The sequence below is a fragment of the Macrosteles quadrilineatus genome, unplaced genomic scaffold (assembly GCF_028750875.1).
Source record: "Macrosteles quadrilineatus isolate MER2022 unplaced genomic scaffold, UCM_ALF_1.0 Scaffold_8__2_contigs__length_117827958, whole genome shotgun sequence".
Lineage (NCBI taxonomy): Eukaryota > Metazoa > Arthropoda > Insecta > Hemiptera > Cicadellidae > Macrosteles > Macrosteles quadrilineatus.
The window spans coordinates 47,588,861-47,605,278 of NW_026542601.1; the positions used below are offsets into that span (position 1 = coordinate 47,588,861).

The 16,418-nt window shown below is 31.6% G+C and overlaps 1 protein-coding gene across 1 annotated transcript in view; it reads left to right on the plus strand.

Annotated features, from left to right (window-relative positions):
• LOC129001807 (uncharacterized) overlaps positions 1 to 16,418 on the plus strand; it is a 33,928-nt gene that overhangs the window by 572 nt on the left and 16,938 nt on the right. The window lies entirely within an intron of this gene.

The window sequence follows — 16,418 nt, forward strand, 5'->3', positions numbered from 1 at the left end:
AAATTAATAGTGGCTGTAAAATACAAAATGAGGCGTACTCAATATGTTACATCCAAAACATTATCTTATATGTGGAAGAAAATACCTTATGGTATTACAAACCTTAGTTATATATCTCAGAAACACTTTTTTATGTATTTAATTTAATTTGTTAAACTGAGATAAAGTTACTGTATAAATAAGTGACAGTTTCATTTAAGAAAATAATCCATTCCACATTTTTTCAGAAGGATTTTGGCTTTTATATAGCACACATTATTTAAAAAAAAAATTGTTAAGGCAATTCCTACGTTAATATTTTTGCAAACAATGTGTGTTACAACGCAAACGTTAAACAAATCGTTTGACATAGATTGTTGAAAAGACTCACAAGATTTGTAAGCTTAAACTAGTTATAATGACTATCGTTGTATAAATGCTCGAATGATGAGTTTCACGTAGCACACGTTTGTAGGTCTATCACTGAACCTAATTATAACATAAACGGATCAGTGTACCTTAATCCGGCTGATCTGTCAAATTAGTTTTAGTTGTTGGCCTAGTCTTGTATATGCCAACTTAACCAATATTTAGCTTTTGTGGTAGTGATTATAGCTTGCAGCTTTGGAAACTCTATACATTTATTACCTACAATTTTAATAGATATGTTTGACTTTAGTCATTATAAACATATCTTTAAACATGTTTATTATGCTTGGAGTTAAGATTTTATTAGTTTGAATTCCAACAAAAACTGTAAACGTAAAATGTTTATACATTTTCTGTAGATTTTTCAAATCGCAACCTTTTTTAGACTTAATAGCTCAACTGTAATTTTTCAGCTGGTAAAAGGACCGAATTTTCACGGAATATATTTTGGTCGCTATTATCTGCTGTTGAAAGGTGCATGAAGCACTCAAAATGACAAATGATCCCGCCTCAAACCCTAGTCGCATTCACCTCCATTGAGCTTTTGCACACGTTTAAAAACATACAATATACACTTAACCTTTTCGAATTGGAGCTTTTAGAACTGTGATGCTAAGTAGGACCGAGTATCCAAACAATACTGCTTGGGTTGTACTGTATTATATATGTCATAACATAACAAAAGTCGAATAGTATAATAATTATATACTGTGTGTTTATGTTAGTGCATTTGATTAAGCTGCTCAGAAAATTATTCTAGTAAACACAATTTTCTGACATCAATTTTAAACTGTCTTTTCATGTTTAAGTAACAAAAAACTAACTAGCGGTACGTACAGGTTTTTACTAGCACAGTGAATATCGTCTCAAATTTAACTATGAGGTTCACGAGGTCAGTCCATAGCATATGCAAACAAAGGGGTTGAATCTATATTGAGATGCAATGTTACTAAGTTTTGTAAACATTGTAAACGTTGTTTCTATATCACTCAGTTATGTTTCCCTTGTACAAAATAAAAGAAGAATACACTTCCAAACAAATTACGCAAGGAAAAAGAGTGAATAAAAAGATATTTCTATACTCAGATTACAATAATATTAATTACTTCAATCAGTTTATTATAAACTTTTTCTAGTTTTGTAGCTTTTAATTTTTAGCAACACGGTGTAACTTCCGTAACTAATTTTGAAAATAAAAGACATTGCCAATTACACAGTAAATATAAAGAACCATCGCCAGTAGGCTTCAAAAGAACTGATTAAAACGTATTGAACCAAGAGATCAATGCGCTGATCTCTGGTGTAAAGGCTTAGCCTCGCATGAAGGACTTTAGTTTTACATAGGAATTTTACACTTCACAGATATGTTGCATCAGGTTTCAACCTTACTAATTTGTATAGTCTATGTAACCATTAAACTTCCTAGTTATAGAGATAAAGTATGTTGATATATCCTAGCTGTAACGTAATTCCATTTAACAAAAATAAAACACTATCCTGAATAGAACCATAGAACCATCCATCACAAATTACAAAACAGAAAGTGTGGTATTTGACTATGATTCATTTCATGAAAGTGTTAATAATATTAGAGTAATGGGGTTTTATTTGTATCCAGCAATCAATATTTGTTACTGATACAAAGTTAGGTTATTGTTTTGTCATATGTTTTATATGTTTGTGATAACTTTTGCTTGAAAACTATATCAAATAGTGTCGAAGAGAATCTAGATAGCACTACTAAAGAAATATACCTCGGTAGCTAAATATCACAAATATTAGAACAGAAACGATATGGATAATAAACATAAATAAATTACGTCACTGGCCCGAACGTCTATACTAATAGCCGCAACAGCTGGTTTGACAGTTCCATTCAAATATAAATAAAATCATGGACAATGCTACACAGATCATCTCATCCAATTCTATGCAATCAACAGAAAACCCCTATTTCAATTACAAATTGTGTCACTATCAAAATACAGGAACTAAGTATTTAGATGATTGTTTCACCCTGGGATGGTTAAATCATTATTTACTCGGCCTAGGACTTCTTACACATTTCACGAATAATAATGATTACATTACACCTTACACCAAATAATATCTCAGAAATTTAAATAAATAAAAGAAAATCGAAATATGTTTACTGAGCAGAAAAGAGAAACATATATTAATAGAGGAACATATCCCGTTATTAGCCAGGTCGAATTCATCAGCCGCGCCTGGTTGCAATAATCACACGTCCGGAACGATTACGTTACTGATCTAGGAGCAACGCTTTGTCTCGCGGACAAAGTTGTGATATAAGATAATATGATATAAGATTTATAGAGGAACATATCCAGTTATTAGCCAGGTCTAATTCATCAGCCGCGCCTGGTTGCAATAATCACATGTCAGGAACGATTACTTTACTGATCTACGAGCAACGTCTCGTCACGTGTACAAAAACATGTGATTAATAGAGGAACTGATCCAGTTATTAGCCAGGTCTAATTCATTAGCCGCGCCTGATTGTAATAATCACATGTCAGGAACGATTACTTTACTGATCTACGAGCAACGTCTCGTCACGCGGAAAAAAACATGCGATTCTGTTGTACTGTAACAGATGTTAAATGGGTATAATTTGTTTCCCTGTAACAGAAAACAGATTTATGTCAACTATGTTTTACTTTAAAATTAGTTTTGCATTCCGTGTCGAAGAAATTACGCACCCACATCTCTCATTGCCAAAATGGAAATTACTTGGTTAGTACATTAACGAAAGTAAAACGTTTTGAATCACTGATCCCACGAATTCTTACTCTAGGAAAATGTTAAAAAAAACCTGTGATAATGTGTTACTTAAACATTTAATAGCTTCAAATATGACACAGTATATCAATACAGTATCATGATTATTATTATCATAGGAGACAAAACCCAACTCTAAACATAAAAAATGAAATATCATAAGTTATGAACTTATTTTAGGAATAATATGTATACTTTTATCCTTTTATTTTTTAATCCAACGACTCAAGTAAGTCCGATATCATTACAATGTCTTCGAACACTAAAATAGAAAGGTTTACCTATGTGAATGGTTGTACATAAAAACATTATATTTGTTTTACACTAAAATGTATCACTTTTTGATTCTCCAACAGATTTCTTTCAATAAACTATTATTAACAGTGCATAATAGTAATCGCTCTCCAATATAACATGTATTGTGACGTAGTGCATGAGTGGGTGTGTGTTCTTTCTGGCGTGGTAAGGTTCAACTCAGCTTCCCAACATCAAAGCGTAGTTTCCAATAGGGATTTGTCGCTGGAGACTGATTGTAAAGGTTTAAAATAAATGTTTGTACATCTACACTGGCAAAATTCTAGATAATCACTCTCTCGGTAACGTGCACATTAATAGTTTACTTTCAATAGGTTGTTGCATCTGAGTATTTGAAATTGTTTTCAATCTTTTAAACAGGTAAACATTGTTTTTTTCGGGTCCTTTTCCCACGATACGGGTCAGTATAGCAGACCTATGAAGCACGTGCTTCTTAAAAGACAACAAAACAGTTTGTTTACACTTATAATTTTTTATAAACGTTTATAATTTTTAGATATTTTGATGTTTACCTTAAATTGCATATCTAACTATACTCCTATTAAAGTAGTATTTGGTATTTGCTACCATTTTTAAACATTAGTTGGTGGGCAAACTACAGTATAAACAGTGAGGATTTACATACAATTATTGATTACAGGTGTTTAGGTGAATAAACTATACAGTTATTAGTAAGAACCTTATCTTAATTGTAATTCACAGCTCTGCTATTTTGTTTTGATTCCCACCTTAACGGTAATAAATTACGATGTCAAGGTTTTCTACCAAGCTCACGCTTTGATTAAAGATAGATAGATTTTTTTGCAAAATATTGCAAATAATATAAACGAGATCTACTTTCATTACTAAACTTAGTAGAACAGAGAAAGTTTATGAAAAGCTGGTTAACGTGTGTCAACAGGAAGGATTATATTGAAGCTGAGTACAATGGCAAATCTTGGTGGCAAGGAAGGCTCCGAGAGTTACTACAATCTACGTCACGTGATTGATGTTCAATCACTGTTCAATATTGCAATCACAATCGGGATTTATGATTACTTGATTAGGTGGATTGAATACTCATTAAACCGTTATCTATGATATCTATGATAATATTCAACGAATTGAGTAACGATCGAAGATAATATAACGTTTGATTTTGCAGTACATGTTTTAACACAGGTGTATATTTGAATTGTTTTTGTTTAGTACTTTGTTCTTGCAGAAGGTTCTCCGAGATAGAAAAAAATAAATCTGTAAGAGCTAGAAGACTATTCTAGTTGTTGACACTAAGCAAATAAACTAAAACATGTATAGTGAAGTTCCTAGGATGTATTGTTAGAGGATAGTTATTCGTTTAAGTTTCGATTTTCACAAATAGTGTAGTGAGTAGCCAATTATTTGTTTACTGGATTATGATATCTTGAGCGCTAATAGAAAAGCTTAAAATTCCTACAGGAACGACACATCTCAATTTAGTAAATTATGAATCAAATATATGTATATTAATTCATATGAATTGGTGTAACGTTGCCTTGTACATTTTACCATAGGTACCACTTCTTATGCAATAACAAAACATGTATTTCATTTATTGTGTTTGGCGCATTCATTATAACAATTTAATTGTTAGTTACAATTAATACAAATTTGAGATATGCATATATCAAAATTATTTTACATTTACACATTTTACATTTATGTAGTTACAAAACGTTAGACGGATTAAATAAACCCTAGACGAATCATCAAGTGATTTGCCATGCCAAGGAAGATTACCCTCCGAGTGATTACCTTTAATTAGGGTGAATCAATAATTGGTTCTCTGTCTTTCCCTGATTACCTCTGGTTGGTTTTGCGAAGCCAGAAACAATCCCTTCTAATTAGTAAAATCATTAGTCTTCCTGACTGCCATGCTTGGGATGTAAGTTCTTTGTCAATAGGAGGCTTTATAACTATCGTCATTTTATGTAATAATCAGTTTTATAAACATGGTGCATTGAAAGAAAATAAACCTTTGATATAATGTTTTAATAACTTGATAAATTATGACCCAGTAGATAACATTTTATGTTGCTCTAACTTTTTGAATAAACATTTGTTTACGATGAAAAAAGTTGCATAGTTTGTAAGATAAACTAATCACTAATCTTTGTAGGCCCTAACTAACATTTATTTAACAATCTTACTATTTGAATACTATTATTTCAACTCAAAGTTATCATATACCTCAAAACCAAACTAAATATCCTCCACTTTCTCCCCTTAATAATAGTCAAGAATATTAAAAAGAAAATCCGAATATTTACAGTGACGTATTTTTTTTTTATTTTTTATAATCTCGTTATGTTTTACAAACGATCTTGTAATGCCAAATTTCTCAAAAATGTGACATAGTTCAGATCACCAACAATATCAAATTTTATGGTAAGACTTGTGAGCACAATTCATTATAATTGGATGTTAGGAACTATATATTTTTTATTTTGGTACACCAAAAGATTTTATACCCCAAAAAGATTTTATAGCCCCAAAAAATTTAAAATTCGTTTTTAACCCCTTTGTTTAGCTTAAAAAACAATAATTTAGTATATTGTGCTATAGCATATTTACTGGCTACGCGTAAAATCGTAATTCCTATGGAGGATAAGTTTATGAGTTTATTCGATCAAATTTGACAAATTAAGTAACTTAATACTAAGCTATTAACGTTTCACTCAAATACACACTTTAATACTTTAAATGAAGCCGCAAGCTAACTACTCAAAAAACCTAATGTTTTTTAAGGGAGAACACATTTGATACGTTTAAGGACTGATTTTAGCGAAAAATGAAAATGGCCAATGGAAATTTGCTTAGTCTGCAGGTTTGCAGTGGCAGGGGTATTTATATTTCACTGTGTTATCATTGACCATTGACCTGAATCTCCGGCCATTACAGTAGGCCAAGCCAGAGGCAAACGAGCTGCATAAGTAATGGCAAGTGTTATTAGGCCCCATTAGATTACACTAGTAGTAATGGCTGTGTCTCGGTAGGCTTAAGTTTATAATGGATTCCGTTTGTAAATTCACAACATTTAACTAAAATGTTATTTGATGATATTTTTTGTTTTGTTTTTTCAATTAAAATTTGAAATTATAAACGAAATACTCTCTTATGCTATGGTACGAATACCTATAACAACGAAACATCAAAATGATTTGTGGCAAGAGTCGGTAAGAATATGTGTTGTTAAACAGTAAGTATATACTTTACAAAGATTTAAACATGTCAAAGTGATCTTTGGAAATACACAATTTTATAATATTTTACCTCGTAGTTTTGGGAGTCGTTCAGTGCTACCTTTTGTAATAGTTATTTCCTGTAAAAGTTCGCCAAAACAATGATTAGTGCCTGGTGAAAAAATATTTTTTGCGGAAGAAAACATCAGTATTAATATTGACCTCAAGCAATTTTCACCACAAACTGCATGTTTTAACACACGAAGACAGTAATAATATCAATTATAACAGGAATTGTGGACGTCAAGGTACGTAACCTGTTATAATTGATTACCAATTCCGGAAGGCTTCAACATGAATAAAAAGTAATAATATCCTTCGACGGTGTACTTGATTCTTGTTTGGAACTGTATTATGGTTATTGTAACTATATCATTAACAAATGATATTATTAACCAATTACATAATTAAAGCTAAACTACACACCTCAGAGCTTGCTATAATAACCAGTTCAGACAGTTATCAAAAGTAAAAAAAAAAACATTAACGATAATTCTTTTCTCACTTCCGCTCATACTTCTATTTTTTTTAAATACCCTTAAATGGGTATACCGTACTTTAGAACTTACATATTGGCTTGTGAAGTAAATAAAAAATTACAATATAAGATTGTTTTACGCACCTCCCGAAAAATATAGAATCAATCTTTGTGCTTAACAGCACAAGTCACATTGAACAGCACATATTGAACTTTTGACTTTTCTGAGCTTGGGTTACAGGGTTGACTTCTGAAGGAAACTTTGGTTTTGACCTTTACCACTGAAACCTTACTAGTGTCCACAAGGTACTTAGTTTGCTGACAATTAATCTATCAACCTAACAAATGTATGCATAAAATAAAATTAAAATATTATTTTAAAAATTGTAATGTTCGAATTTGTTAATGTTAAGTTCGTTTGAAATTGTACAGGTGAGTCAACAATTGTTTCTTCATTAACATTTACACAGTTTTTAATGAACTTGGTAAGAATGGCTAAAATATTTTCTGCCGTTATTGCTTGATGAGGTTAAAAAGATTACACAAGGCCTAAATCTCAATTATTATTATTAAAGTAGTGTTTACTATAAAATTATAAATACAAAAACTGAAACATACATGAAGAGTCAGCTTTAACAATGCTGATTATTTATAAAACCGTAGGATTACTTTTCACAATCTACATATTTTAAAAACTATTGTTATCCGAATTTTTATCTTGCATCCTAACATATTCTTAAATAATAATAGCGTCATTAGAAGTATTAAATTGTAGATGTTTTATTTCCTAATGGAAAGCAAGCAAAATAGTTACCGTTAGTTTTGAACAACAGTGTTAATTAAGTATAATATAATATCATAGAAGGAGTTTGCAAATTACGACAATTAACCTCACGAATTGCACATTTTAAAGTGCACTCATAGTTAAGTGGAAACGAAAAATGAGGACTATTAATCCAAGTGACTCCCTTTACACGTTGAGGTGTATTACCTTTAGTGTAATAGTGTAAGGTTTAAACATAATGATTGAACATCGAGTATTCTTGTGCGAGAATCAGGTGTTTGAAACTCGTGGGGATTAAAAGTATTGTCTGCTATCTGGTTTTTGGCATTAATATATTTGAATGTCCTAATAAAAAAGGACCTACTTCAAAAACGTGTGTACACAATTTTCCCTACGATCTCTCTCTAAATGTTTGTCTAAAGGATTCGATTGAAAAAATCGATTATCGTATAGTGTGGATTTGTGTGTAAAATTAGATTTAATAACGTCGTTTAATTAAAACTATAAATAAGTTATAACTAAAAAATTACAACTAATAAAGTAGTTTCAATCAACAACGAGGATATAAAAATCTTCTATGCTTGTACGTTTTCATTTGATAAAGAAAAGTCCATAATGTATTTTTATATCGTTGACTGAGACACATAACGAAGTACAGAACTACCCTAAGTAGCAATTTCCTAGGATTAGACCTAGGAAATTGCAATTTCGTAGGTCTAATCACATACAAATGTCCACTGCCTGAGTGATTGCCTTTTGTTGTTAATTTTTGAAGTGTTCTATATCAAATATCTGTCTGTTTCCATTTGACCTTAGTCGATTTGGGAATATCTAAACCATTGGACTCTAGATAATCCAATCTGATAGTTTGATACATTATTGTAACATTTAATCGATTTTAAGCTATAGAGACACCTTTTCCTGCACAGCAGTTTGTTAAATGCATGGCAAATTATTGTTAATAAAAAATTATATTTCTATTTTCTTTCGCTTATAACACGAGGTATTTGTTAAAGGACTTTATTTCCTAACAATTGCCTCTCAATGCTATGTTGTATATTGGTATATACAAACAAAGCAACGTTTGTAAAAATGGAAATATTTGGAGAGTTTAGGTCTTTATTACTTTCTCGTATGTAAACAATTAAAATAACAATTCTTACGGTATCCTACAGTCCACAAATCATTAGTTCTACTTACGATAATCTTTTGCACAACTTAAATGAAGGCTTAATAAACTATTATTCGTAATAACTTGTATTAAAACGGCCAAATAATTTAGTTCGTCAGTTGAGACCGTTTAATCTTAATGTTCCTTTTAAGACATTAAGATAGCTTCAAACTGACGTGAAATAGATATTTAATCTATTATCCATGAGCAGCTAATTAAAGTGCAAAAGAGGCACCATTTCAATAAATTTTGTGAAAAAAAGTTAAAATGGCAATATATATTCCAGGTAATCATAAAATTGCAAATATGTTTGATTTTCATTTACCTAACTATTATTTAATAATATATATATTTCCGATCAGATTTATTGCCATTCTTCACAACACTACATACCTAGCTATAAATCAACCCACAAATTCTAACAAAGTAATATTTATGAAGAAAACCTTCCGTTAGCCTGAAGATTGCGGTGTTTTCGATCAGCAAAGTATAAATTATTCATTGACTGCGATGTACCTTTATCCGTCTAGTTGTAAAATGGAAAATGACCCCTCATAAATATTTTAAAAGGAAATGTTACGGAAGCCAACTTTCTGTTTGTCTTGTTTAACCCTAAATGATTTATTTTCCACTAAATTACACTTTACAGGCAAGGAGCTTTTCAAAAATATCCAAACAGTTGTTTCAATTTTCTTATACTTGAGTCGAATACTATAGATCATGATTACTCCAAGTTTGTAACATAATTTATTTTTCAAATACTATTATACAGAAGCCTCTTATGGCATATATTCTAAGTATACTGTATATTTCTAGTGTAAAATGTAAATAATATTTGAATTATTACATAAATAAATATTCCCTGAGTCGAGTAACGGTGGTGGAGTGAACCATATTGATCTATCTAACAAACATACTTCACAACTTGGTAGCATCATACTTGGAGTTTCACAGTTTCAACTTCAAACTTTTCCATTTCAAGTTACCTTTGCTGTTGAGTCCCAGACTATATCATACTAACTAACTCAAATGGTAGATTCACATAGGTTGGCATTACGCAGAGATATTTACTCTCAAGCGTGATGTTTGGGGTTTAAACTTGTTTGTGGATTGAAAAAACAATCATAATACGAAAATTATCAAATGGAAATATAGATGAAACCTTTAGTCAGTCGTTAATAATGCAACTTTACACATACATACCAATGGGAAAAATTTATATTTTGGTTATACATCTAAATTATATTTAAATTTGCGAAACGCTTTACAAACTAATAAAAATACATATGAAAATTATATCTTCACACAAAAATTGGCAGGTAGATAATATCGTTGAGAGGGAATAGTGAAGGGTGAATTGATCAATAAAGCACAACGGACAGGACAGTCAAGTGAAGTCAATGTCACTGGAGCTGCGAAAACACTGCTTTGTTGTTGTGTATCTGATGGACGCTCTCGTTATTGGTAGTTATACGGTTCTATAGCTGCTGTATTGTATACTGATAGCAAAGTACAGTAATATCAATGACATATGTATGCGATAATTGCATACATATGATGCTGATATACTACTGTATAACTTGGTTGTTGTATATCTGATGATCTATTGACGTGACATTAAAAGCTGATATTACTTCAATACATAAAAACATTCCTCACTCATAATGTATAGTACTCATTATGTTTACTCATTAAATGAAGACAAGATCAAAATATTGTTGTTAAATGTTTCAAAGATTATTTTGCGTGAATTTATTTCATATTTTTAGTGTAATCATAAAACTAATTCGTATAAATATGTGACATAAAGGCCTGCTAACTATTGTAACAAAATATACCACTATATTCTATGGTTTCTGAGCTGCTCTAGTGAAAGAGCTCGGGATCATGTGCTAATTAACTGTTTGGTTAAATATAGCTCGTGGACGAGTTATTGTTTATGATTAGATAGTTTTATTTGGTTAAACGAGGTTTTAAATTTACTGAAAAAACAAGAAACAAATTGTAAACAAAACACGACATATACAGAAAAACGGACAGAACTAAAATAAAATTGGCTTCAGTTGTTCCATAAGGATGGGAAATCTACTAAGGGACTATGTTTTATCAATATAAATGCCGTGACCCTCTATAGGACTAGCCTGAAGTAACGTGTAAAACGGTTACGGGCTAGAACATAGCGTCCTAAGGATGTGAAGGTGGGACATAGAACGAATATATGTTTTGTTATTTAGACGTTATGGACAGATTGTGACAATTTTTTCAAACTTAAATATAATAAAATATAAATGCCAACCCTAAATCAATAAGTATTGTAATATTTGTTAAAATTGAAATATCATTAAAATATATTATTAAAATCCATACGTTTTCCAATTACACATTAACTGCCTACAAGATATTAACCTAATAACCAATCATTTTAAGATCAACTTGCACAGTTGACACCCACAATTTGCCACAACAATTTACCAGCTGCATGTAAATACGCTGCTATAAATATGCTCTGTAACCATAAAACATATTTTAATACAAACAGGTAGTGTTTCTTAAGATTATTATTCCTGATGCAATGATAAAGAATAATTAGGTACAGAGCGTTTTATGTCAGAAAGACTGATACAGTAGCTCTGTATTTTATCCACTTTATCAACCAGATTCCTGAAACATTCCTTATCATTTCCTTGAAGGATCAATTACTAGAGCACTCGTCACAGGATCAGTTTATTGCTCAAAAAGTTCTGCGTCAGAGCTTAAAAAGTAAATTAAACGTAAAATGTTATTTCAAAATGCGATTAAAACCCCACAAAAACAATAAAATGATTTTTTTATCATCAATTCTGTCTATCAATGTAGAGGATGTTTAAAGATGAGGTATTTACCAAGAACGTTACATACAACTACTGTATTAACATACCCTATCAACAGCTATGTACACCTTATTTCAGGAATTTAGTTAAAAAGAACACATCCGTTGTGGAAAATTTCTTATCTAGGCTTAGTATACGTTGGCGGAATATATAATTTTGATAAATGTATGCTGGCATAGTTGATGGTTGTTGAAGGAAAATAAATGAAAATAATCATAAAATAAAAAAAAATGTTTTATAATTTATTGATAAATATAATATTTGCTTCTAGCTTTATTTATAAATTTGACGTTTCCAATGTGGTTTTTGGTGTTGTTTGTCTATTAAAATAAAATTCCAACTAAAGCTTTTGGTTTAATTTTTTTTTTGTGTGTTAAGGCTTATTCAACACCCTGTAATTTAGACAGAATCTATATAATTAATACGCTACATGAAACTTTGTCGGTTGAACTCCTCCGCCATTTCTTAACCGATTTTATCCATTGACGTCTCATTGGAAAGAGCGTGTCGCGTAGATTTGCAAACTGGCCTTAGATTTTTGAAAACGTCCCTTGGGCTCTGCCTCAGTGGCTTTGAAAGTTCCCATGTTATCCTTATGGAGAACATAATTGTTTACATTTTGATCAGCTGTATAATTTAATTGCTGTTATTTATTTTTCAATTCAATAAAACACATTGAGTACATTTATTTACTATTTGAGTTTGTGTAAACATAACCCCCAAGACGGATCGTGTTAGTATGGTTGTAGTTGTATCCTAAATTTGTGTATTTATCGTTGTTTTGTGTCGCTATGACGGATCGTGTTAGCATGATTGTAACATAAATTTGTGCATTTATCGTTGTTTTGTGTAGCTATAATTTGTTTATTTGTTGTTTTTTTTTCTTTTAAATGCCTCCGACGCGACGACAACGGAACATAGACAGGAGACGTAATCGTGATAACGACCGCAGCTACAGAACAGTGGCGCGCAATGCTTAACTCATCACAGAGTCAGCACCTGACCCTGGACTATCTCAACTATTAAGATACAAATGCGCCCTAACACTAACCCAAAACGACTTTTCGTTCTCAATTGGCCCTCTATCAATGACCTGTTGCATGTACACTGTACAGCGAGGTATTTTGAGAAGGAGAAAACCGGCCGGAATTCTTTAGGTTCATCAATAACGTAGATAAACATGGTCTGAGTTACACACAGGTAATCTTTGAGTTGACTCTTTTTAAACTCATTGTTAATATGACTGTTATTCGTTTTGAAATAACTCCTGTAATACTTTGCAATTGCTCGAATTCGAGCAACATGTACACTAGTATTAATAATTAGGCCTAGGTAGCCTTAAAACAGGCCATTTTATAATTAAATGGGATAACATTATGTTTCCAAATAGTTCAAAATACAGAAACAATTTAAGGGTAAAATGATAAAATAATTTATATTCAATCTGATCCGAGATAAGTGGTGCTCCAACAGTAACAATGGGGACGAAAAGTTTATGTTGATGTCACTCCCCCGCCCTCTTCCTCTTCTACAGAGTTGACATCAGACAATGTTGTAATCAACATCACAGGTCGCTTCAGCGCAACTCTTGCTGCTGATTGAAACCTTTTGTCTCATCTCATCGCGCTACACTCGCACGCAAACAAAGACTTGCCTGTCACTTTTAATACCAAATAAAAATGTATTTCTTTTTAGCATGAATGTAGCACATTGTATTGCTACGAAAGTAAGCGGACTTCCAAATATACCTTATTGGGGGGATTGATTTACTTCACGATGGATTGATTGTATTGAATTTGTAATTTTGCCATGCTGCTCATACTTCTTTTCAATCGTTAAACGTTCAATTTTTTGTTTGATTTTTTGTATTTGTTTTTATCCTCAAGTTAACTTATACTGCCTGTTAATATTGTTAACGTATAAATCAAGAAAAGTTGTATCTCTTACCAAATGCATTTCATAGATTCTCCAAGTATGATTGAATCCTAGTGGCTACTTGCGTATAATGAGGTATTTAATTTGTTATTTCAGACAAATAACTGTGTACATTATGTTTCTAGAAAATACTAAAACACATTTCAATCCCTCTACAAGAACACCTTTTTACTAGCTATTTAAAGTTTTTGTAAAGAGATTGGTTGGCTATCAAAACTTCCTAGTTTGCTTTGCCAAAAAATGATAACAATAATAACATCCAACTGTATAGAACTGAAATAAATAGTTTTAAAACCCCCTTCCACCATTTTTTTAGTGTTTTCAAAATAAAGTTTTGTTTTAGAATATCCTGAATGCAGAGCAGATGAAATTGGACTCAACTTCGGGTTCAAATGCTAACCATGACCTGTTTTCCCAGTCATCACATGAGACAAAAACGGGACAACTAAGAGGCATAAATTGTTGCCAGACGTATAAGGCCGCACTATATTAACCTCCTAGTAATATATGTGTCTCAGGCTGCTTATGTTTGGGCTTGCTCTAGTTTCAACTGCTTTCTTAGTAGATTGTTGTGTATTTTAAAACGTTGATTGCATAATGTTATCAAATAAACTACTTTTTAATAAGCGATATATATAATCCAAAATATAGATACTTTTACTCAATCATAAATTACGGTAAAATTCACTGGCTGGCTCACTAACAAACATTTTTTTAACTAGATATTTATTTTACATTTTGTTACGAGATTGTTTATCAGCAAGAATAATTCAAGAATCTTAACTTTCATACAAATCATGACGATAACATGTAATTTAATAGAATTAAATAAAATGGTACTCCTCGAATAAATTACGAAATACGTACTCCTCCTTAAATAAAATACGACCCAATAATATTGTACACACAATAATATTTGTATCGTATGTGTACACTGTAAAGTTTAAACTGGTTTGACATCGTACCCAGAGCACATACTACGATTTAATAATAATATTTGTGGTTTTAAATATTCCAAAATGAACGGTCAAGCGAGCATTTTGCAAATGTTTAAACGTGTAAGCCAATCTCTGCCTTTCATTTTAGAAGATCCTGTAAGGTTAATGGATACAGACAACAAGATATAGCAAAAGAAATCTTACACTAGCGATGTTATCCGAAATATTAAGTGCCGAACGGTGATTCAATCTCTTCGGAAACACATAAACTCCAGGTTACAAAACATTTCATCGTTATAGCTTATTGGGGTCACAACCGAGGCAATGAGTTTGTGACGGAAAACATATTGATATTATAACGTATGAGCACATTTTAACGCATACGTTTCTTGAATGTAACGAGGAGTTTTTAAAATAAAAATATTTCCGGACTTAAAAAAATAAGAATGAAAGTTGTTGTAGGAGATTGCTATTGTCAGCAGTTAATGATAGTTTTTTTTTTACAAGGGTATATTGTTTAAATGAGCTTAAATTCATGAGCTTAAATTTGTTTCACAATGTTAAGATGGTAAACATTTTTAGCAGTAGGTGCGAGTTCCTGTGATAAAATATATTCAATAATATATAGGCTCAAAACTACTTGTATGTTTGTCGTATGTGAAACGCAATCTTATGATTTTTTACATTTCCACGCTTTATATATTTTTTCATGTTGTTATTTTTCATAGGATTGCATATATTATTCTTCGCATACGTATATAAAACATAAACACCTTACTCGAATTACGGCAGAAATATTTGTTAACAGGCCCAAAGTAAGACCTGCTCAAACAATTTAATTTAGAATACACAAACAATTCACCCGTTTCGGAAATCCGGCCTTCTTCGCAAATGATCGAGATTAGAAAGATCCATTAAATTTTCACACTTCCATGAATGTCAAAGGAATCTTCCCTGCTCCCTAAGGTGAAGTTGTTACTGTACTCTTAGCGTTTTTGTTGTAAAAAAGAGATATGCTACAAATGTGTACAGTAGTTATAGTTTATTTTGTAGCATTGTAAATTATTCAAATCTTTGGTAATATGTTATGAAGGGTATTTATCTATTTTATCATTCAAAGTCCTAGGCTCTAGTCCAATCTAAGCTAATATTACTTCAAAATTAACATAGAGGGGTTGTGGGATGATCAATTAAAAGAGATCCAATAGTGGATGTCAAATGGCGGAAATTGAAACCGGAACTTCGCTTCGGGGACCCAAGCCCCGCACTCTACCACTAGATAAACTCACTAAGTCAAACCACTCCAGTTAAGAAGAACCAATCTCGATCTTTTTTCCCTCTACTTCGAGCTGGTCAGGTAAATGGTCTCTTGGACTGCCCTGCTCTCTTGTCTGGCATCGACTTTACAATATCTAGAGGAACACGTTCCGGGACCATCTTCCAGAGAAGGTACGAGC